Here is a 23,941-nt window from a genome sequence, read left to right as displayed (position 1 = left end):
TTAAGAGAACTAAATGTTGTTTTTCAGGTACATGTGGTCAAAAGGAGGGATTTCCAGCATACTGCTCTCTGTTGTTGGATACATGGTGAAATATTTTGTTCTCAAAATGTATGATGCCAACAGAAGGCACTGGAACACTGCTGATTTCTATTTTCAATTTCCTTTGCTTGGAGCACACCATGAAGCAGCCATATTCAGAGCTGTATGAAACAGACTTTCTAATAGCATTTCCCCCGGGGATGTCTGAGGCCGACAGACAACACCCCCTGGAGTGTTAGATCATTTTGGCCTGGGTTTACAATCAGATCCTCCCTCATTGGTTTGTAGTCGGCTGCAAGGCATCTCTGGAGGTTCTGCTCTGGGTCAACGCTGGGTAGCACTGTCCTGACACACGGAAGGTAATGTAAGACTTACAGTAGTAAGCTGGGAGAACACTGCATTACTTAGAGGTCCCAAATACAATGATGTAGCCTTCAGATAGTTTTTCCAAATAAGCTCTCATTTCCAAATAATCGCTTGCTGAAATTTTAAGAATGACATTTCTAGAATAGTTTGATAATAAACACTAAGTATGAATGAGGTACATCCATGATGTATTTCTGAAAAGTTTGAAAAAATAGGTGGTTTAAGAGGGCTGTTGTAACAATTAAGGAAAATGGACTATAAATATCTTCAAGAGTGGTGTCAGAAGCTCCGATTTTCTACTTGGGATAAAAAGAGGGCCTTTGTGGGCGCCTGGGTGGCTCAGTCAGTTAAGTGTCTGCTTTCAGTGCAGGTCATGATCCCAGGGTCCTGAGATCGAGCCCTGCATTGGGCTCCCTGCATAGCAGACACCCTGGTTTTCCCTCTCCTACTCCCCCTGCTTGTGCATTCTTTCTTTCTCTCTCCCTCTGTTAAATAAATCAAATCTCTAAAACAAAACAAAATAAAAAAACAGGCCCTTTGCACCTGGGTGGCTCAGAGGCTAAGCATCTGCCTTTGGTCATGATCTTAGCGTCCTGGGATGGAGGCCCACATTCGGGTCCCTGCTCCACAAGAAGCCTGCTTCTCCCTCTCCCTCTCCCACTGCTGTGTTCCCTCTCTCACTGTAATCTTAAAAAGCAAAAAAAAAAAAAGACAAAAAAACCAGGCCCTTTGAATTCAGAATCCACTCGATGTCACTCCTCCCTTTCTGTCTGATCCCAGCTGTGGCCCTGTCCATCTTTGTCTTCAGGACAAGCACCCCACCCCAGCCTTTATGATCAGCAGTTGATATCAACTCAACCAACCCCACACAGGCCATTTTCACCTTACACACGTTAAGTCTTTACTGAGCCTACTATGCGCCAATTAACATAGAGCATATACACGCAAAAATGAATAAAACATGATCTCTCCCTCAGGCAAAAAATGTGAAAAATTAACCTTAAAAGACAGTATTTCTTAGAGTATGAATGGTTAATATGTTTTGTGCAAAAAAAGGAGGGGGGTCCTCTGGCCAAATAGATTTGGCAAATACTGAATTCATCTGATATAAACAGGTTTCTTTATTTCTGGTTCTTGCAAACCCTTCATGTGCTCATGTACATCACAACTCCAAAGAGAAGATAGAAAATACAGTATTTCCCAACCGTATTTGATTTTAGAGCTCACTCCTTCTCATAGCATCATATGGACTAATGCACGATGGGGCTCCTTTTGGTTCTGCAGGGAAGGCCAGAGGGGAAAAGAGCTCAGGGACCATACAATGGAAATTAACATAACGCACTCTCCAGGGCAGCCATATTTCCCTAGCTGATAAACATTTATCATCGGCCTGCTCTGGGCTATGCTGTGTGCCAAACACTATGAAAACAAATCTCTAATAGATGAAAGATACTGTTTTCCAAAGGCAATTGTCCTTTCATTCCACATATTCCCATCCTTTGTATTCTAGAACATCTGATTGCCACACAGATCACATTCATCTATGTGGGCATATGTTTTATGCTATTGCTAAGCAGGCTGATAACTATCCTCAAAACTCCAGCACACAATAAACAGGTTGCCAGCTAACTAACTCCCTTCCATCATATACCCAGGACTGTCCTCTAAGCCTGAGACTCAAAGAACAGAACAGCCAATGATCCGACTTGGACAGTTTAGGTTTAATTCTGTTGGCAAGTGGGAAATGAAACATGATGAACTTTTGATGTTGTTTCCAACTCTAGGATTCCAAGACCATAAAAGGAATGCAGCGATTGTTAAAGAAAAGTAACTGTCATCACCCAGCACAGAAAGACAGGGAAAAGTCATTTCAGTGCCAAGCAACATGTATTCATTTACCTCTCAATCTGCAGTGACTAAAATCAAAGAATTTGTTGAACCATCAGAAACTGTAATGTCTTCTGTGCTCTCTGCTCTGGCATCATTTAGCCATTTCCCTGCTCACAACCTCCCAGCACAGAAGGTGCGTATGGTCAGTAGATCAAATTCAAAGTTATAAACCTGCTCCTTGTTAGAAACTTCGATAAAAGATTTGATAGGAAAAGAGGCTTAAAGATGGATTTAGGACAATCGACGCATTTCTATTATCCATGCTTTCACTCTCTATCATTGATTTAGAGGTGGCTGTAATGTATTTCATCTAATAAAAAAAAGTAACAGAAGAAGATGTATAACCCTCTTCTGTAGGCCAGTATACTGTGAGAGTTTTCCTTTGGCATTACGGGACACACTAATATCAAAGGATTACCAATGTTTTGCATAAAGATCTGATTTTATATATCTATAAGTGTATTCCTTTTTAAATTTGAGGTTCTCAAAATTCAGGATTACCAGCTGAAAAAAACAAATTCCATTTATGTATTAACATCTCTCAAACCTAGGCCCTTCCCTGTCCTCCTTCTCTTCACCCCCATTACCACATTAGTCCAGAGCTTATCTTCCTACCTGTGGACCTTGGCATTTCCCTCTGGTGCATTTTTCTCACTCCTACCTCCTTTCTCTCCAATCCATCCTGTTTAATTCTGCTAAACTACTCTTTCTTTAAAACTTTCAAAATCTCTCTTCATGACTCAGAAAAACATCAATGGCTTGCCATTATCAAGTTAAAGTTCATCTTGAGTCTGACATTCTATCTGGTTCCAACCTACTTTTCAAGTCTATAGGAGTCATGCCATGTACCTGGTAATAAATAAACATTTATTGGATGGATGCATGAATGGTTGCTTGGATGGATGGATGGATGGATGGATGGATGGATGGAGGGATGGATGATTGGATGTTTAGATGGATGGATGGATGGATGGACGGATGGATGACTGGATGTTTGGATGGATATAGATGCATGGATGAGAGGATATAAGGACAAATGCAAAGGCTATGGTCTCACCTAAAACACATTCCAATCTAGCTGCTTTACATATTCTTCTCAAAAAAGGGATTCTTCCTTCCTACTTGCAAGGATTTTTGTATGACCTTTTTTTTTTTCACTTGGTATCCCCTCCTACCTAACTCTTTGCCTATTCAAATCTCTTTTATGACTCAAGGCTCAGTTGAAGATTCAAGCCTTACCTTCTCTATCCACTCCAATCCAAAGTGACTTACCCCTGCCCTGAAACCCTAGTCACCATTGAATAAATGTTTATTAAACACATATTATTTACTAACCACAGTGCTAGGCCTTGAGAATACAACTGTTCTCATCCTTCGTCTCTTCTCTTCCAGTACATATGTGTATAGACTTACACTCCAAAGAATTTCCAGCCCACTGCTGTGAATTACTAATTCAGCAGAAAGTAAACTGCATTCTCTACCAGTGGTTTATGTTATGGGACTGGAGTCAGGTGGTTGAGTTGCAGTCTTTGCACTGTGACTACCTCTGACTTGGGCGAGTTAGGAAACCCCAGTCATCTATCTTAAAACACATCCCATTTCTAAAGACCCCACATTTAGTCAGGGCAGAGGTAGGGCCTCCTGTTGGGTGGGATTCTTCAGCACCAGAGAGACATCTGCTCTGGCACAATTTCCCAAGAGCATACCCTGTCATCAAAGCCCAGGTTCTGAATTAACCCAACTCTGTCACTTAGGCGTTCATCTCTTTGTGTCTCATATCAAATATGTTCATCATACTGGTTGCTTTAAAGATTAGATGAGTTAAGACTGTGACTCAAAAAGGCATAAGTTCTCGATCCATTTTCATTCTTTTTATTAGCTCAAATGCATTTTTACTTCCAAATAAATATAAGCCAAATGTATACTTAATATAAACAAATAAAACATAAAACAGTATATTGTTCCTGGGCACTATACCAACAGGCTTCCTTCCTAAGAGAATTTGGATAAAATACAGCATATAGGTGTCCCTTCTCACTTAGGGAATAGGAATTCTACTAGTATAATTACTTTGGTGAAAAGCGTACTTTGAATTAGCATCACAGAAATGGTGCAAGGCTGGTGGAAGTTGCTAACATAGAAGCTGGGATATGGTACATGCTTTCCATCAGGCTTCCACTGAAATGATGCTGTGAATGTCATTAATGACTATGGTCACCTGCCAGCACAGGTCTGGTTCTATAAACCGTGTCTGAACTCGGGACCCCTTGGGATCTGTCACAACTTTTAGTTTTGTGGGCTCCAGAAATTTGTATTCCTCTGCAAAAACTTTCCCTGTCAAAATGTCACTTATTTGTGGAGCATAACAAATAATATAGAGGACAAGGGTAGATGGAGAGGAGAAGGGAGTTGAGGGAAATTGGAAGGGGAGGTGAACCATGAGAGACTATGGACTCTGAAAAACAACCTGAGGGTTTTGAAGGGGCGGGGGGTGGGAGGTTGGGGGAACCAGGTGGTGGGTATTAAGGAGGGCACAGATTGCATGGAGCACTGGGTGTGGTGAAAAAACAATGAATACTGTTACGCTGAAAATAAATAAAATATTTTAAAAAAATGTCCCTACATTAGAAAAGAAGGTGTATGTGTATTACATGTAGTTCATAAAGGAGGGAATCAGTTTATGGCGTATAATGCTTAATATTCTATTGATTAATTGGCAGTTCTTACCCAGTTCTTTGGTTATTATATGAAACACTTGGGTTAATATAGGAAAACCCCAAAGAAAGACATCCCATTTGTTGCATCAGAGTTTATCTCTGATGGCACTTAGCATAATGCCACACCCACTGTACCTCAAAAAATATGGGTAGTTATAATTGTCAGATGTGTTGGAAAAAGCCCTTTGAGAATCAGGATACCTGGGTTCTGAGACTGGATTTGACATAAACATTGTATACATTTGGAACAGTTCCTTAAGTTCTCTCGGTTATCAGTTTCTACATTGGTTCTACTATGTTTTACCGCAGTCATTTATATGGTGAAGATATAAAGAAAAGATGAAAATTCTTCTTGGTGTGATAACAGCAACAAGAAGAGTTCTATAGGGGCGCCTGGGTGGCTCAGTTGGTTAAGCATCTGACTTTGGCTCTGCTTATGACCTCAGGGTCCTGGGACAAAGCCCCACCTTGAGCCCAAGTTGGGCTCTGTGCTCAGTGGGGAGTCTGCTTCTCTCTCTGCCTCTCTCTCTGCCCCTCCCCCGCTCCTTCTCTCTCTCTCACTCTCAAAAACATAAATAAAATACTTTTTTTATAAAATATTTTTTAAAAAGAATAGTTATATACATTATTATATGTAATCCTCAGTATACATTATTGCATTGAACCCTCCCTGCTGTAAAGGAGACAGATTCTATCAACATAGTTAGATGTTACTTACATCCCAACTGTACACATTTAAAAAAGAGCTTAGCCACATTCAACAGAAGATGTGTAGAAATTTGAAACAATTCAAAAGCAGGGTCTTAAATACCAAGCTACAGGAAAACAAATCTATTCCAAGCATAGAAATATGTATCCTTACATTTGTGCATTATAAATTTCAGTTAATAAAACCATTTTAAAAATACTTACCACATATATTGCACATAAATCGTTTCTAGCAAAAAGTGTCTAACGAGTTTTTTAGAAAGGAAGTTTGAATTATTTCTTTGATCCTAGGAAAACATATTCGGCTTTCTGACTCTTTTTATGTAAAATATAAATTTATATCTTTTCCATTAACTTGTCATTAGGCACACTTGTCCCAGGAGAGACTGAGCTGCTTCCAGGGAGTAAAAAGCCACTATAGACAAATATGGACTTCCCCTCCTCTGAGCTTCCGGTTTGAGTTGCTCTGCACAGACAGAGATTCAAACAAAGGCAATAAAAGCATCTGCTATTTACACATTTCCAAAGCAGGACTGTGGAATCTAGTTCCCCTCACTGGAATGAGATCTCCATGGTGACGCTGACATCACCGAGCCGGGGAGAGGCTCAGCAGTCGCTATATTTACTTTACAAGAGCGCCCTCTACCAACAAAAGGGAATATCTCTGCAGCCAGAGCCTCATTTTTTTTGAAGCCACACAAGTCATTGTGTCCCTATCACAATTTCCCCTTGCGTGAAACACTAACATATTTTACCATCATCTACCTAATATATTTTAAGTGAGATTATGATAACAGAAGTAAAAGCCAAGAAAGTCAGTCCATTTACTGGAATCACTGAGTACAGGATACCCTTTCTGTTTTAATTTTCTTTCTTTTTAAAATATTTATAATTTCTCATTCTTCTTGATACCAGTTAAAGGGGACAGACAGAAAGGTTCAGTTTTAAGGAGATGCTCTTTTCCAAAAAGACTTTAAAAAATCCAATCACCTGTGCCTCTAAACCATCAGAACCAATAACGTCCTTCTTTTTCTGCACAATTCATAATGTGACCATTATAATTAGTTTTCAGTTAAAACTTGGCACATGTGGGTCTTCTCATCCTGCCAAAACCTAATTCTGATAAGGTTTCTCTTCCAAATTCATTCCATTCTTGGCTTCTTTTCTCCACTCTTAGCGTTGAGCATTGTTATTCACAAGATATTAAAGTCAACCACTGTGAATTTTTCTGTTCTATAATCATGTAATTCTACACATTTCTGATTCTAAAATATGTCTATAATTTGTTTTATAGCCAAATATCAGGAATGTGTTGCCATGTTATTGTCATTAAAAACACATCCTCTATTGTTCCCTTACTTTATCACCTTTTCTTTGATGATAAACTTAGCAAATGATTAATTATCTTACAATTGTTCTCCTAGCAAGAAATTTCTGAAAAATCTCTTAAAGAAACTCTGGTTATCACCCAGAGAACAATAAAGCCATTAAGAATAGAAATAAATTACTCAAATAATAACAACAGAGAGAGAAAAATAAAGATTCTCAAACTACTTTTCACAAGTTTGAAGCTCTAAGACACCTTTATTTATTTATTTATTTTGCAAAATTATTTATTTTGCAAAATTTATTTTGCAAAAGCAAATAATACTGTTGAAATTCTGAAATGGCTAGTAGTTAACACTGAAATAATATGCTGATGCTTAAAAACTAGAAAAAAAGAAAATATCCTCTTTTGAAATGCAAGCAATTTAATTTGCTGAGTCAAAAAACAACAACAACAACAACCAACAATTATGAAATGGAAAGTATATTCATTCCTTGATCGTGTTCTCAGCTGCTGGTCTACATGAACATGCAGCTAGGGCACCATGTCATGGGACATACTCTTACAGAACATACTTTCCTTAGAGAAAAAGAGGCACTAAAACACGAGCTAATGTAAGGCATGTGTCAGGGTTCTTGGCAAGCAAGTGAAGTTAGGACACGTGCATTACAATGGTTGGGCTTCGAACCCAGAAAAATAAACCCAACCCACAAAACCTGTGTCAGGCCAACACCCTCAGATACAGTTTCTCTGGATTGTAGTTGAAACTTTGGTAAAGCAACCAGTTGCTATCTTGCAATTTTGTTAACCCTTACTCAACTTGCACTGACCAGTGAATCACAGTGCTGTGAATTTCCTTCCCATATTTTCAAAGGAGCCTGAGGCCAGCACCAAGACCTATGATGTGCCATGCCCCAAAGACACTGGACTCACTCACATCATTATACTGATTCCTCACAGGACCCTTTGGTGAAACCTGGTTTTTAAAAAGTTTTGCAAGAAAAATCACCATCCAAGGAATGGGTATCTGGGGCTAAAATCATAAAGATAATCATTCTGTCTTTTCTATTCTTGCACACTGGCTTGTCACTTACAGTTGGAGGCAGAAAATGATATTCCCAAACCTATGGAAGTATGTGTCTGCCAGGAACATTTGTAAATGTTGCTTGACATTGAGGCATGGAATTCGTCACTTTAAACATTTCTATGTCTATTTCCAATCCACTTGCCTGGATATACGGCTTGACATTAAAAGGAATGTTTTAAAATAGGATTCAGACTAGTCTTCTCAAGTAAATGATGTTTTCTAATGACAATCCTGTAGAGTGAAAATCTCCAAAATGGTTGTTGCTACTATCACCATCATTGGCATGAGCATCAGCACTGCCCCCTGACCATCAACACCATGGTCACCGTCACCATCACTACCTTCATGGTGGGAGCCCTCAAAAACTCGGGAAGTTTTTGTTGTGTTGTTGTTTGTTTTTCTTACATAAGCTGAGGACAGAACCTTTTGTCTCCTGGGTGTTCAGTATTCGTTAGTGTTCTACTCCTCAGATACTTAACCACTTCTAAATGAGAATAACGACCCCAGAAGTACTTAGCACAAATGCAACCTAAAATTACACTCTAAAACTATTAAGTGGAAAAATTACTTTTTTTCCTTATCCTAACTCAAATGTAGCTAATAAAAACATTTATGTAGCATCAAAAATATTACTGGAGAAAAGTACTTCTTCCAAAAATATACTTTAGAGTAAGTCAGCTTTTAAAATTGCCAATAAAAACATTCCCTGGAACTGTCTGAATAATAGTACCATTTTTGCATAATTGTATTTAGATCCAAGCACAGCTAATAAAAGACTGAGAGAGACAGTGAGAGATGGCAGTGGTAAGATAAAAAGTTCTACGATCCAAACTGAAGGCTTCGTTAAAAACATTGTATTTTTATAAATAAATGGGTATACAACTGTGAATACATACTTGGAGGTATTCCTTACTCAACGATCTTTTAGAAAATCATAGATGGTGACCAAAACATTCTAGGCCAATATTTCTTCTTTGTCTTCATCTTATACCATGTATATTAGAGTTTTCGTTATTCTTTTTTTTTTTTTAATCTAAATTTAGAGTTGAGTGAATAACATAGGGCTGGTTGCCATTTCCACACAATGCGGTTAAGTGTAAAACATAAGGACTTCTAATGCCTAGAGACCTAGAAGGTAACATAAAGTGAAGCAGGTCAGCATATTAAAACACAGTGCAAATGGGGCGATAAGCAATAATTAACATAGGCAGACAATAGGAAATCAGTGGGGAATGTAATAAACTGGAAGTCTCCCTTCCCCTAAATGGGGCAGCAGCAGTTACTTGACACTTGGCATGCAGCAAAGTAAGCCCAGGGCTGCTAGACTTACTAAGTTTTTAAGAAAAAGTGAAATCAGATTTTTATTTGAAAGTCCCTGATTTTTAAAAGCTGGCAATAAATTCATTTTTTTATTAAAAAAAAACAAAACAAAACATGGTGCATTCCAAATAAAACACACCTGTGTCCTGGATTCAACCCATGGGCAAGCAGTTTGCAATCTCTGGGGGAGAATTCCACACTAAGTGGCCATTAGCCATGGTTAATGTGCTCAAGGCTGGTCTCCATGGCTGTGCCCAGGGCCCAAGGAAGGCAACCAGGCTTCCCAGCAGACTGTTATACCTATAATTTCCAAAGGCAGGATAGGACATAGCTAAGACCCAATATGTCTTGAAAATTAGAGCCTATGAAAGACACAACTCATCTTGTCTTGTGTGTGTGTGTGTGTGTGCGCGCGTGCGTGTGCACACTATGGGCACATCCACATACATTTACATGGGTATCCTGGGCAAAGGGTGGATGTGCCAGCTGAACTTGCCTTTTGCGCCTTCCTCTCTCTTCAACCATCTCCTTTCCCCCTTCTTGGGAGAAAAGAGGAGTGAAATAGACAGCATGGGAGAATCAGTAACATGAAATTTCAGAGCAAATGTTACCAGCTCAGTGGAGAAGGAACCAAATTAACTCCCTGTAATAAAGAGAAGAAGCACATTTCGCTTCTCTCTCCCACCCCTTATGTCATCTCCCAGCTACGCTACAAGGTCTAATCACGGTTTCAATAGCTACCAGCTTCATCTTAAAAATGAAAGGTCTCTTAAAAAAAAAAAAAAAGAAAGAAAGAAAGAAAGAGAAGATCAATCGTAAGCAGTAGTTTTCTTTTTGATCACATCTGCTCTGCCCAACTGCAAAAAACAACCATGGCTACTAAAAACTATTAAAAATGTTAGCTCTAGTTGGAAATGGGCAGAGTAAATAAAACTCAACCATCTAGGGAAACAGCCTGGGACGTCAAAGTGAGAAGAAAAACTCAAGGCCTTTCACTAATAATTTCTAACAATTTCTAATTTATTAGGTTTCTACAAGTCAGGAGTAAGTTGACATGATTCTTCCTTCCTTTCACAAACTTGTCTAATATTGCTGGCCTTCCCTCAAAGTGTGATGATTAGCTCTGAATATCCTTCATGGTATTTAAAGGGTTAGGCCCATTCATACTAGCACAGGGAGATTCTCTAGATGTTTGGATGAGAACATACTCATGTTTACACTTTCTAATGTTCTAGTTCTCATTTAACAATGCACCAATACAGAAGAGCATACAATAGGGGCTTTCAAAGACTATAGTGGCCTTGAACAGCTTTGTCTAATAGCTCTGGAATCAGAGAAAGTCAGGTTTAAAACTCAATTCCATTAATTACTAGCTGGGTGGTTTAGGTCAATTACTCAACATTTGGAAACCTCCTTTTCTACATAGGGATAATGAGGATAATATCACATTCACCCCACAGGACAGCAGAAAGAATTCACTGAGATAATGTGCGGTCCTGTGGCAGGCAGAGGAAGTGTTTAGTAAAAAAGGCAAAAAACAGTATGTAGGCCTTAAGTTAATGTTGCTGAGGCATAAACTTCCAAGATTACACTCAGAAAAGTCAATGATCATGGACTAGATGGCAGAATAAATCAGCAGTTCCTTGTTTGTCTCCCCTTGTACTGTGTTTCTGCTGAAAATTATTCCATCTAATGGATGTCAGACTTCAGACAACCGTAAGACATTAGAATTGCAATCAACACTAACCAAAGTGCGTGAAAATAACATTCTCTTTCCCTCTGTGTATTATCCATTTTTCTTTCATATGTGAAGAGGACAATGCAATAGCTCTATTAATATAAGCTATCTCCTTACATCCTCTGAAAATCATATTCTTTTCAAGTGCCTGACAAGTAGATGACTAAACATTCCCTCCATGCTGAAACATTTGTCCATGCCAATCACAACTTCCTTGATGTTAAGGGACATGAAATCTAAGCATGAACTGCCATGAAGAGCAGCCGTTCACCGCTTCAAAACCATGAAAGAGGCATAACCGTTCAACAGGAATCCCAACATTGAGGTCCTCTCCTTACGTGTCATTGAGACAACTTCAAGTTTGAAATCTGCCCCTATTACTAGGTCTCTTCAGAGAGAAATAAGGTTAAAATCACCATGTACAACAGCTATTCTCACTAAATGTACTTAAACAAAACCATCACCATAATTTAATTTCTAAAGTGAGCTGGAAACTTCTTTCTGCATTATTTGCAGTGTTACACTGCCCTGCAGTGTCCAAACACATGAACTGTTAACAGTCTTTTTTGAGCTCAAGAAATGTCTTTGTATGAATCTTTACAGTGAACGGAATGAATAGTTATCTTCTACACTATCTCAGTGAGGGGTGTTGCTATGGTTTAAACTGTGCCTCCCTTCTGAGCTCATCTGTTGAAATCCTAATTCCCAGGACCTCAAAATGTGACCTTATTTGGAAATTATGGTCATTGCAGATGTAATTAGTTAAGATGAGGTCATGCTAGAATGGGGTGGGCCTCTAAACTGACTGTTGGCTCTATAAGAAGGGGACATTTAGAAACAGACATGCACGTAGGAAGGACACCATGTGATGATGAAGGCAGAGACTGGGGTGATGCTTCTAGAAGTCAAAGAATGCCAAATACTGCCAGCAAACCACCAGAAACTAGGAGTAAGTCATGGAACAGATTCTCCTTCACAGCCCTCAGAAAGAATCAATCCTGCTTGATCCTCGATTTCAGACTTCTAGCCTCCAGAACTTTGAGAATAAATTTTGGCTGTTTAAGCCCCCCACTTCATGGTACTTTGTTACAGGTGTATATCTTTCATGCCCACAAAAATATAGAATTATATAAACATTTCCCACAAAACACACTCATCTCACTTTGACTACAAGAAATGTTCGAGAAGGAAGGTTCGAAACATTATTGTTTAAACTTTAACCTGAAGATTTTTTTTAGTAACATCAACTGTCAATGGCTTCATTTTTCTATTATTAACTTCTAGAGAGTTTTAGAGACAAACTCTAAGCCTAGAACACTTTATTAAAATATTATAGATGTTGTACTAACCTGAAAGAAAGGCAAACACATGGTTCTGATTCCTTTCTCACGTACACCAGTCAGTTCTGAGGCCACAATGACCAAATCCTCATTGTATGAGAGTTGTGCAGACCCTGGATTATATAGAATCTTATTTTCTCTTTGTCTTTTCTGCTTTGTTCATTTTCAGCCAGTTGTTTTACATTATATATGCAGGATAGAGTATTAAGGACAGGAAAGCCTTTATGGGACACCTCCTTGGCTTCTAAAACAGAAGCAGGGAGAGTACGAGACATGACAATTTCCCAAGAACAAGTGGGTAACAGGCAGGACCTCAGACCGAGCTGAATCAGAACTGGATTGTCTTAATCCTGACTCTGAATCGCTCTTGTGGGATCCTGATGTCTCTTGACTGCCGTTTTGTCTTCTCCAAAGAGGGATTATATTAAATGAGTGGCAGCAATGTCTCAAGATTTAGAAAGGACTACATGCAATAGACAAACTGGGAAGGCAAATGTTTATTGCAAGCATACTATGCCCAAGGTCCTAAAGATAAAAGGCATGTTTACCACCAGACCGAGGGGCCTCTATAGTGACACTAGTGGGGAACAATGAAAATATCATTGATTTTACAATGTATTAGATGCTCATTGAATGTTTTGTTAGGGTAGCATACTAATAGGAAGCTTTGTTTTGGGCATGTTTTATGAATAGGAAGATGTGATTGTGAAGAATTGATTTTATGCTGAGAAGTGAAAGGTTATTACTAAAATTTGGCATATTCTAGTCAATGATAACCTTAAAACATCAATGTTCCAAGTGTTTCTAGAACTGTGAAATAGTTAAATTATCACTGCAGCATTATAACAACTTGGGAAGAACCATTTTTTTTAAAGATATGAAAATACTTCTAAGACTAGGAAATTGTTAAATTGTGGCTACTGTTTTATAAAGTTAAAGTTGGGAGAAACAGTCTTTTTTAAATTAAGAAATACTTTTTAGAAAGCAGTAAAATCCTCTTGTATTAAATTATGAGAAGATAATTGGGAATGATCACGACTTATTATGGGTCCTTTTCTGTAAAGAACTTCTGAAAACGAATTAAATTTAGATTATAAGGGGGTGTGTAAAATTATAGAACTAAGACATTCAAAGGAATAATGCTGTGAAGTGCCAGGTTTTAAGAATTTAAAATACAGGGTTGGGTGGGGGGGAGAAAAGAAAAGAAAAGAAAAGAAAAGAAAAGAAAAGAAAAGAAAAGAAATCACTTTCACTAACAATGAAACTATAAGAATTCCAGGAGCAAACATTTTGTAAAAGAAGAAATGAACATGCAAATTATATGAATGCATGATTTAAGAATTCATAGACAGTGCCAGGGTTTTAAAACTCCCCGCATTTGGCCAGTTCACTTTGCTACCTAAATCTCTGCCTCCTTGAAGCCATTACATGCAGCTAACCAAATTACACTGAGGCATGTGGCTGGAAACACTTATCTTCATATCGTAAATTTAAATCTTCACTAATGACTTGCCAAAACATACTTCTTAATGTTTTTGCATCCAAGTTTTTCTACACATACAAAAATGTGAGCATCAAGGATAAACATTCTTATATCTTCCAAGTGGTTTGTAAACTGAGACTTTGGGGCCAGATCTGTCCCTGCTGCCTGTTTCTAGAGAGTCCATGAACTAAGAATGGTTTTTACATTTTAAAGTAAATTGAAAAAAAAAATCAAAAGAAGAATGACGTTCTGTGGAAGGTGAAATTCAAATTTTGGTGTTCATGAATAAAGTTTTATTGGAACACAGCATGCTCATTTGTTTCCCTATAGTCTGCACTACAACGGCGGAGTCGAGTGGCTACCTCAGAAACCATATGGCTCAGAAAGCCTAAAATATCTTCTGACTCTTTCCAGAAAAAGTTTGCTGACCTCTAATGTAAGCCACAACTTAGACTGCTTTGACATGAAATCAGCAAGTTCCTTTATTTCACATAACCAGGTCTTATGTCACTGGTGTAGTTTGTTAATCATTCTAAACCTAGTAGTCTCCTCAACACAGGGTAGGTATTTCATGAATGTGTCACTCGTACTGCTAATAATTTAAAAAAAATTACACACAACAGTCTTTCAGTGAGCATCATAGGAATAATCCTGTAGATGCCAATACCTTGCTACTCTGTTCAGGCCAATGATCTAGGCTAGGAAAGCACTGGCCATTTGTATCCATACGACAAACTAATCCAGCACTTACACGCATTCCTTGCTCTGACTCCAATTTAATTGAATTAACACCAGCATCTGGAGCTTCTGTACTGGGTACACACAGCCCTAATTCCATCTGATACTGACATGCTCTTTTTTAGCTAAATTTCATTCTTTTGGTTGTAAGTGATGTTTCCCTGTTAATATAAAGATACATAGATAAGATATATATAGATAGATATAGATATGTATATAGATAGATATAGATATGTGTATATCTATATCTATCTATCTATATATATCTATATATAATCTTATATTCTTATATATCTATATATTTATCTTTCTCTATATATATCTTAGCTTACCAGTTGCTGTGCAAAACACAGAAAGAAAAATTCCTATTCAGTGAAACCTTAAAATTTCCTCCTAGTTCAAAACCCGTACTGTTCTCTTTTTCTATAAGTACCGACTGGAAGCCACTGAGAATCAACCCACACTTAATCCCTGTTTCCAAGCTCCCATCCACCTGTAGGGGGTGCATGACTTGTGGGAATGTAGAATGGTGCAGCCTTGGTGGGAAAACAGTATGGGGGTTCCCCCCTCATGGAAACACAGAATTACCATATGATCAGCAATTCCCTTTCTGGATATCTACTCAAAAGAGGTAGAAGCATAGACCTGAAAAGATATTTGTACACTCATGGACACAGCCATTATTCACAACAGCCAAAAGGCGGAAATAAAGCAAGTGTCCATCAACTGAAGAATGAATGAACAAATACAGCATATCCATACAATGGAGAATAATCAGTCTTTTTTTTTTTTTAAGATTTTATTTATTTATTTGACAGACAGAGATCACAAGTAGGCAGAGAGGCAGGCACAGAGAGAGAGAGACAGAGACAGAGACGGGGAACCAGGCTCGTACTGAGCAGAGAGCCCCATGTCGGGTTTGATCCCAGGACCCTGGGATCATGACCTGAGCTGAAAGCAGAGGCTTTAATCCACCGAGCCACCCAGGCACCCCAGAGAATAATCAATCTTAAAAATCAATCTTAAAAAGGAAAGACTGTCACATGTTACAACATAGATGAGTCTTGAAGACATAATGCTCAGTGCAATAAACCAGTTACAAAGTCATAAAGATGGTATGATTCCACTTACATGAGTAACTAGAATAGTCAAATTCTTGGAGCTAGAAAGTAGAATCGTGGAGGTTCTGGGGTCTGGGGGAGGGGAATACACAGCTATTGTTTAGTGGCTACAGGATTTCAGTTCGAGAAGATGAAAAAGTTCTCGAGATGGGTGGTAGTGCTGGTTACATAACATGAAGGTATTTAATGTCACTGAACCATACATTAAAAAATGGCTAAAACTGTAAATTTTATATTATATATATTTTTACCAAACAAGAAAAAAATTGGCCTCCAAGAAAACATTAGTATACCCCCACCTGCTGGACAAGATAGTGGTTATGCCCAGCAAGCAATATATACATAAGGAAAAGTTTCACTGATTTATTTATGATTGAAAAAGACAAAAAAATAATAATAAATAATAAAGGAAAGCTGTGTTTGTCAAGATGGTATGTGTAAAAAAAAAAAAGTGACTGACTTGTCCAGGCTTCCCAGGAGAGAAGGCTGTTACTAGATTTTGCCATTGAAAGTTCCATATCCCAAAAAACCCTTGAGTCCCGGGCTGACCTAAATGGTTAGCTGCCAGTGAGTGAATGTTAAAATAAACATAATTCATAAAATGATTTTAACAACTGCTGGGCTTTCCTCCCCTGAAGGTCTCAAAGGCAGGAAAGGAGGTAGCATTGACTGAGAATCCGGTGTGATCAAGGGCACCGTGTTGTTTTATCTAATTCTATAGCTTTCCAGCCCTGGTGTCAGCATCTCCTTAATTCAGAATATGACCACCGAGGCTCAGACGTGCTGAATCACAGGGCTGGTCCATAGCAGAGCTGGAACCCAGGGGTGGAGGTGGGAGGGAGGAGAATGAGCAAAGTGTGGGAAGAGAGAAAGAACAGGAAGGTGAGAGGGAAGGTGATGCAGGAGACAGACAAAGTGTATGCAGGAGAATGGGGAGGAGAAAGGGGCAGAGAGAAAACAGAGTGTGATTCTTCTAACTAGTTCTCAGTGCCAGACCCCCTGATGCCAGCCCACAGCTCCACAGTTGTGTTCTGAGTGATTTCTCTGTATCTTAATAAGCTCCAATTTGCATGAGCTAACGTGTGTGGGATCCTGCTCCTGGCACCTTATGATACTAGACAATTAAGTGAACACAAAGCCTGCCCTGATGGCCTCGAGCAGAGCTGCATCCCTGTTAAAAACACATCACACTTTCAAGGGGGCATCGGGGTCACCCCCAAAGCCCCTCAGAATTCAGGTCTGTGAATACACCACAGGAACCATGCTCCGGGGACTGAAAAGTGGTCCTCTATGACAAGAGGGCGGAGGCCCACAGAACCTTCTCCATTTCCTGGAGCGGTGGCTTACACAGCTTTGACACAGGCATCTGAGAGGGTATTGTTTTATATGCTCCGCCAACCCCCGGACACCCCATCTCCCGTCCAGGGCCCGTGGGCCTAGCACCCCCGCCCCCATTGCCCTGACCTGGCCCATGGGGTGAATTCCTCAGGCACCTCTCAGTCAGAAAGGAAAGGAAGAAAACTGACTGGGAACATCTATCTTAAATGTGAATGCTCCTGTTCCCCTGCCCCTCGATCTCCTCCAGCATCAGCACTTTCAGAAAAGGAAGCTTATTAAGCTAAGCACATATTTCACTGTGAAAACTTCCCAGGCAATAAGGTGAAGTGAGGACAATTTGGAAGGAGGTGAGAAGACACTTCACGCCCCGGCGCTAATTCTGGTCGCCCTTGGGTCAACTCCAGACCCGCTCCCCAAGGCCGTGAAATTGTACAGCTTCTTCCTGTCACAGATTCTCTAAAATGTGTATCAAGATTTTCTGTAGACTCCTGGATAATGTCAGTTTCCTGCGCCCTGTGCTGCCAACTCACCTTGCTGGATGGGGCCCGGGAATCAGCTCATTGTCTACCTGACTAAAGGACCCTTAGGCACAGAGGACTACAACCACTGCCCTGAGGTTTGAGTCTTGCATGGTTTTCTGTTTTGTTTGTTTGTTTGTTTGTTTGGGTTTTTTTTGGTTTTTTGTTTTTTAAAACAAGGGCTCCAGGGACTCCTGGGTGGCTCAGTCAGTTAAATGTTTGCCTTTGGCTCAGGTCATGATCCCAGGTTCCTAGGATCGAGTCCTGCATTGGGCTCCTTGCTCAGTGGAAAGCCTGCTTCTCCCTCTGCCTGCCACTCTCCCTGCTTGTGCTCTCTCTCTCTTTCTCTGACAAATAAATAAATAAAATCTTAAAGAAAATTTTACTTAAACAAGGGCTCCAGAACGGAATGCCACTGGCCCAGGGGTGGGCTTGGGGACTTCTCTTCAGGGTTATGTATAAAGTGGGTCACTGAAGGCCAGCCAGGATCTGTAGAAAGTAGGACTTAAGCTTTGCACCTACTTTCAGTCAGGTTCTTTGTGTTCTCACCCCGTCTCTGAACTCATTATTCTTTTTCTCTCATAGGTAATTTTTGTGTTACGTTGTTTTGTTCCATGTTTAGTCTCACTGTATTCCAGCCCTGGCATCAGAGACCCATAAAAGGTAGGATTTAGTGTGCACAATCTAGAATCTGGAATCAACACTTTCACTTCAAAATCATGAAGACATATGAATAACAGTCTGAGTAGTCTTTTCAAGTGTGATCTTGAAGAAACAGAAGCAGAAGGCTGTGTCCCCACGTGCTGCTCTGGAAGTCTGCTGAACCACACAACCTCTGCTCTTGGCCGGCATGGGGGAGCGGCCAAGTGGGAACTTGATCTACACCTCCCTACAGTTCTCTGAGAGATAATAGTCTTCTTACATTAAAATATGAGTCTGAAAAAGAAGGAAAACAGATGCTTACAGCTTCCACAGGTCTGAACGATTGAACTAGACATTTCGAGCAAATACCTCACTATATAAATATTGGGTGGTAATACAACATGGCTATAAGATATGGGCAAAGGGGCACCTGGTGGCTCAGTTGGTTAAGTGGCTGCCTTCAGCTCAGGTCATGATTCCAGGGTCCTGAGATCGAGCCCTGCATCAGGCTCTCTGCTCAGCAGAGAGCCTACTTCTCTCTTTCCCTTTGCCTGCCGCTCTGCTAACTTGTGCTCTGTCTCTACCTCTCTGTCAAATAAATAAATAAAATCTTAAAAAAAAAAAAAAAAGATACTGGCAAGAAAAGCAATTCCCGAACTGTAGTCAAAGCTGCAGAATAAGTTCTAATAAGAAAACCATATGACAGGGGCATTTGTGGCTCAGTGGGTTAAGCCTCTGCCTTCGGCTCAGGTCATGATCTCAGAGTACTGGGGTCGAGCCCCACGTTGGGCTCTCTGCCCTCTCTTCCCCCTCTCTCTCTGCCTACTTGTGATCTCTCTTTGTCAAATAAATAAATAAAATCTTAAAAAAAAAAAAAAAGAAAACCATATGACATAGTTGTTAAGGTTTTGTGAACTTAAAAAAAAAAATATATATATATATATATAGTTGGGAGGGAATGAAACAAATAAACATTTGTTTAAATCTCAAAATAAATCTCAGGAAATAAATTTGATGAACACCTCCCACAGTTCCCACAGCGGCACCCCCACCACTGCGCTGGAAGGGGTCAGTCTGAAAGGAAAGATGTGGGGATACAGTTTGTCCTGTGGGGAGCTTAGGGCCCTCAGGCACCTGCCAAGAGCACCTCTGTTCATAGCTTCCCTGGCAGATTTCCCCTTTGCTTCCCTTTCCCAAGCACAAGATGAGTCTGCTCCTATTTGCGATGACCAGTGTCTACGGTACTTGGGAGAAAGTCAAATTCACAGTAACAGCTTGCCATACTGAGCATAGACGGAGGGCATTCTATTATGGCCCACATGGCTGCCAATCTACTGGAACTTCTCTGAAACACAGGTATAATAGGGGACGGCTGATGGTCTTCTCTCCCATAGGTGGGTTGCAAGTGTGGTTAGTGCCACACCAAGTTTCTGAGTCACAAATTAGTTTTTCAGTAGAGTATGGATCCTCAGCCTTCCTTACTGAGTGAAAAGAGCAAAATAAGAAAGGGCAAAAACGCCACCTTACCCACATCAAGTACAGAGGACACCTCTGCAAATTATTGCCCTTCCATGTACACTGCAGAAAAAGTTTTTTTCAGGGGCATCTGGATGGCTCAGTCAGTTAAGGGTCTGCTTCGGCTCAGATATGATCCCAGGGTCCTGGGATCGAGCCCTCCATTGGGCTCCTTGCTCAGTGGGGAGCCTGCTTCTCCCTCTCCCTCTGCCTGCCATTCCCCCTGCTTGTGCTCTCTTCCTCTCTCTGTCAAATAAATAAATAAAATCTTAAAAATAAACAAACAAACAAACAAACAGAAAAAGATTCTTTTCAGAATGGTACAGACCACCCAAACCCCAGATCTTCTCCCACCTACAGTCTTAACCAAACAGTCAGCCAACAAGAAAGAAAACAGTCCTTACCAGTTCAAAACAAAGTAAACCCTCTAGTTTAAATTTCTCAGGGTCTATAGTGAAATGCTGGAAGTTAAAAGAAAGTAAAAGTGGAGACATCATCATACCAGGTAAATGAGCAGTGCCTCAAGGAATTTTCACTTCTCCTATGCCCATAAGGAGTTTAGTGCTGGAATTAACATTTGGGACACATAATTTGAGTGTCCGAAGTCATGACTGTACTGTGGGTTGAGTGGTGGCCCTCAAAAAGATATGTCCAAGTCCTAATCCTCAGTACTGTGCATGAGACCCTATTCGGACCCATTTCAGATCTTGAGATGAGATCACTCTGAATTACCTGGGATTATCCATCCTAAACCCAGGGACAGGTGTCCTTACTAGACAGCGGAGAAGACAGAGAGGAGAGGCCATAGGAAGACAGAGACCAAGTGGGGAGTGATGTGGCCACAAGCCAAGGAATGTCTGGAGTTACCAGAAGCTGGGAGAGGCAAGAAGAATTCTCTTTTTAGAGCCTTTGGAGAAAGTGTGGCACTAATGACATCTTGATTTCAGACGTCTGGTCTCCAGATTTGTGAGAGAATGAATTTCTCTTGTTTGAAGCCAAGTCTGTGGTAACTGACAGCGGCAGCCCCAGATAATGGACACAGTCTGGGCACCAGAGCCTGCACATCTCCTCACGGGGTCCCTCTTAGCTCCAAAAGTGTTTGACTCCACCCAACACACACTCACTCATCTGTGACAGGAGCAAAATCGGCTGTGACGTCACTGTCTGAGACCTGTCTCACCACATACAGACCCCCTCTTCCCTTCCTTCAGGGGACCAAACCCCTCATTTTTGTTTTCTATAAAACTGCTTAGCTTTCCCAGCTTTTGCTGGTCTTCCTGGCAAGTAAAATTAAAAAAAAAAAAAAAAAATCACCATGACTTCTTCCAGAAATTCGTTGAGAGCAATATTAGATTAAAATGTTCCACGTTCCCACATTTGAGACTATTTACTTCTCTTTAAATATGTGAACAGGCCTCTAATGGTATTTGCATTTTTTTGAAAGGTAGGAATTTCCTAAACAATCCTATGCCAGGGTCTAGCCTTGGCAAGTCCTGGTGTCCCTGAGGGTGGTGTCTACGAGATGAATGGGAGAGCCACACAGCGAGTTCTGGTCAGTAGTCAGGTATCTCCATTTTATTCTGATTATCGAGCTTCTTATATAGGCAGTTTAACTGGGGTAAGGGTTTATAAGCACTCATCAGATAATTTCTCTTTGTTCACCACATGTTAGTTAAGCCATAATGGTACAGACTGGTGCCAGGGATGGGGGACAGGGTCTTGCTTCTTGAGTAATCATGCCCCTCAGAAAGCCATGAGAGGTAGCACAAATATGTGTTTTTTGGTAACTTATTCCGGGGTCTGCAGGAAAACAAGATATAGGTTAATGGAAAACGAGGAGCTTTAGGGATAAACTAGATAGTAAAGAACTGTAGGAAAACAAGAGATAGGTTAATGGAAAACGAGCAGCTTTCTGAAGAAACTAAGTATTTGGGGAGAAGTAGGAAAGAGAAGGCGTTACCTTTGTAGGAGGCAGGGTGTATTTTAATGGCTCGGTTTGTGAAAGCCTTGGACAAACATCAATTTAGGTAGGAAACTGTCTATTGCGGTACATATTTAAAGTTCTCCATCATCCTAGGTACAGAATAATTTATCTCCTTGGAGTTGCTCCCGCCCACAAGCCTGAGATGTTTGCGGCAGATTAGCAAGGGGCTCTTTATTTGAGATACGGGGATCAGAGGAAAAGGCAAGAGACTAACATACCATGCTTATCTGCAGGGCTATCTGGCCCTTGGCGAGTTGCCTGTGGGGCCATCCTGCCCTCCGCAGGGTTAGGCCTGCATTAGTTCAAACCTTAACCTAGTGGGGGCAATGCTCTCCACCAGGCCTCACGGCTTCCAATAATTCTACTTCTAATATTTTGCCAAAGGATACAAACAGTTCATTTCACAGGTGTTTTAGCGAGGCGAGAACTGGCAGGGTAGGGAAGCAGGAGGGGTGGCCCATTTCAGGGCCCCAGATGTCACTGACAGGCCTCAGGCAACATACAGGCCAGTGGCAGAGCAGAGACGAGACGGGCCAGTACGGGAACCTTCCAGGCCACGGGAATGGAACTATAAGGAGGGCTCCCAAGTCACGAAGAAACAATTTATATTCCCAGTAGGGTAACATACCTGGTAAAGAAAAGCAAATGTGCCAGGAATACACTCGGTTCGGTTAAAAAGAAAAGTGGGTCAAATCCAGCTGCTCGGTCTCATGTAGCTCACACAGCCAACTGAAATGATAGGATTTCCACTCTTTCCACAATTTGTTGTGCGACGTCTGCAATGAGGCGGGCAGAGAATAATCAACTGACAGCAGTGTAGCTGGAGCACTGACAGGGAGGGAAAGGAGCCAAAGGGGGTTCCCTGGACCCCAGATGGGAGCTCTACCATCAGTCAGGAACAATACGCGCACGCGCACACGTGCACACGCACATGCATGCACGCACGCACGCACGCACGCTGAACGACGTGGCCGCGAAGCAGAGACTCGGAGCTTGATGAAAGTCCCTGAGAGGTGAGGAGACAGGAGACGTGTGCTTTGATGGAGAAGTCATAATAAAGGCGCTCTCCCAGGGGCCCAGTGCTGGGTTCTGGAGCTGCTAACAGGACACAGGGGTGAAATCCCATCCTTGCTTGTTGCTCCCATTTGGCACCAGGACAGCGATCCAGGTACAAGCTACTCCTATCTTCTAATAATAGTCTTACCTTGGACTTCCTTTCGATGTCTAGACTAAATCCATCCAGTTCTTCATTACTGCACTCTCGGGAGAGTCTCCTTTTTCATCCACATTATAAAAATTCTTATCCACAGACTGCTGACCACAGACTTGGACGCCTATCTCCTTCCCACTGCTCAAGTGTTTCTACAGCCTTTGCCCTTCACTTGGTTTGGCACCAGCACACCTCTAGCCTGGTCCTGCCCACAACCTGGGCCACATTCTTCTCCCCTTTCTTTCCCTTAGGGCCTTTATTTTTTTCCCAAACAACTTTTGGCAAATGCTTCCTCCACGTAGATTCTCAGTCATGCAGATCTATCAATCCTTGGACATGTGGTATTGACTGCCTACTAAGTGCTCAGCTTGTATTTTGTGTGTGTGTCTGTGTGTGTGTGTCTGTGTAGACATGGAGGGAGTGAAGGAGGGAATGCAGGAGAGGGAGAGAGAGAGAGAGAGAAAGGCCTTAAGCTCAGAGCTACACACATGGTGCTCAATAAGTATTTCCTAATGAATTTATAAGCAAATAATTAGGATGGGGCCAGGTTATGAAGGTTCAAGAAAGCCTGGGAGAGGCATTCCGTATTAATATGGTGTGGGGTCGCGGAGTCACTGTAGGTTGCCAAACACAAAGAAGTGACCAGCCGCCTGTGGCATTTTACAAAGATGTCAGGGAGATGGAGGTAGCAGGTGGCAGGGGCGGGGGGCGGGGGAGCGGTAGGTGTCACTGAAACAGATTTGGGAAGGAAGCAATGATGAATACTGCTTTGAAGATGAAAATGAGAAGGAAGCTTCAAAAGATGGCCAGAGTGCAAAAACAAAAGAACTTTGTGGTTAATTAGGCATAAGGGACAAAGT

At 40.9% G+C, this 23,941-nt stretch overlaps 1 protein-coding gene across 1 annotated transcript in view; it reads right to left on the bottom strand.

Annotated features, from left to right (window-relative positions):
* The window catches only part of DCLK1 (doublecortin like kinase 1), a gene marked incomplete at both ends in the record, with an annotated part of 337,256 nt that overhangs the window by 160,925 nt on the left and 152,390 nt on the right, over nucleotides 1-23,941 (bottom strand). The gene's annotated exons all lie outside the window — the stretch shown is intronic.

This window comes from Martes martes, assembly GCF_963455335.1.
Source record: "Martes martes genome assembly, chromosome: 3".
Classification (NCBI taxonomy): Eukaryota; Metazoa; Chordata; class Mammalia; order Carnivora; family Mustelidae; genus Martes; species Martes martes.
The sequence above is the reverse complement of the archived record's forward strand: the minus strand, read 5'-3'. Positions and strand labels throughout refer to the sequence as shown.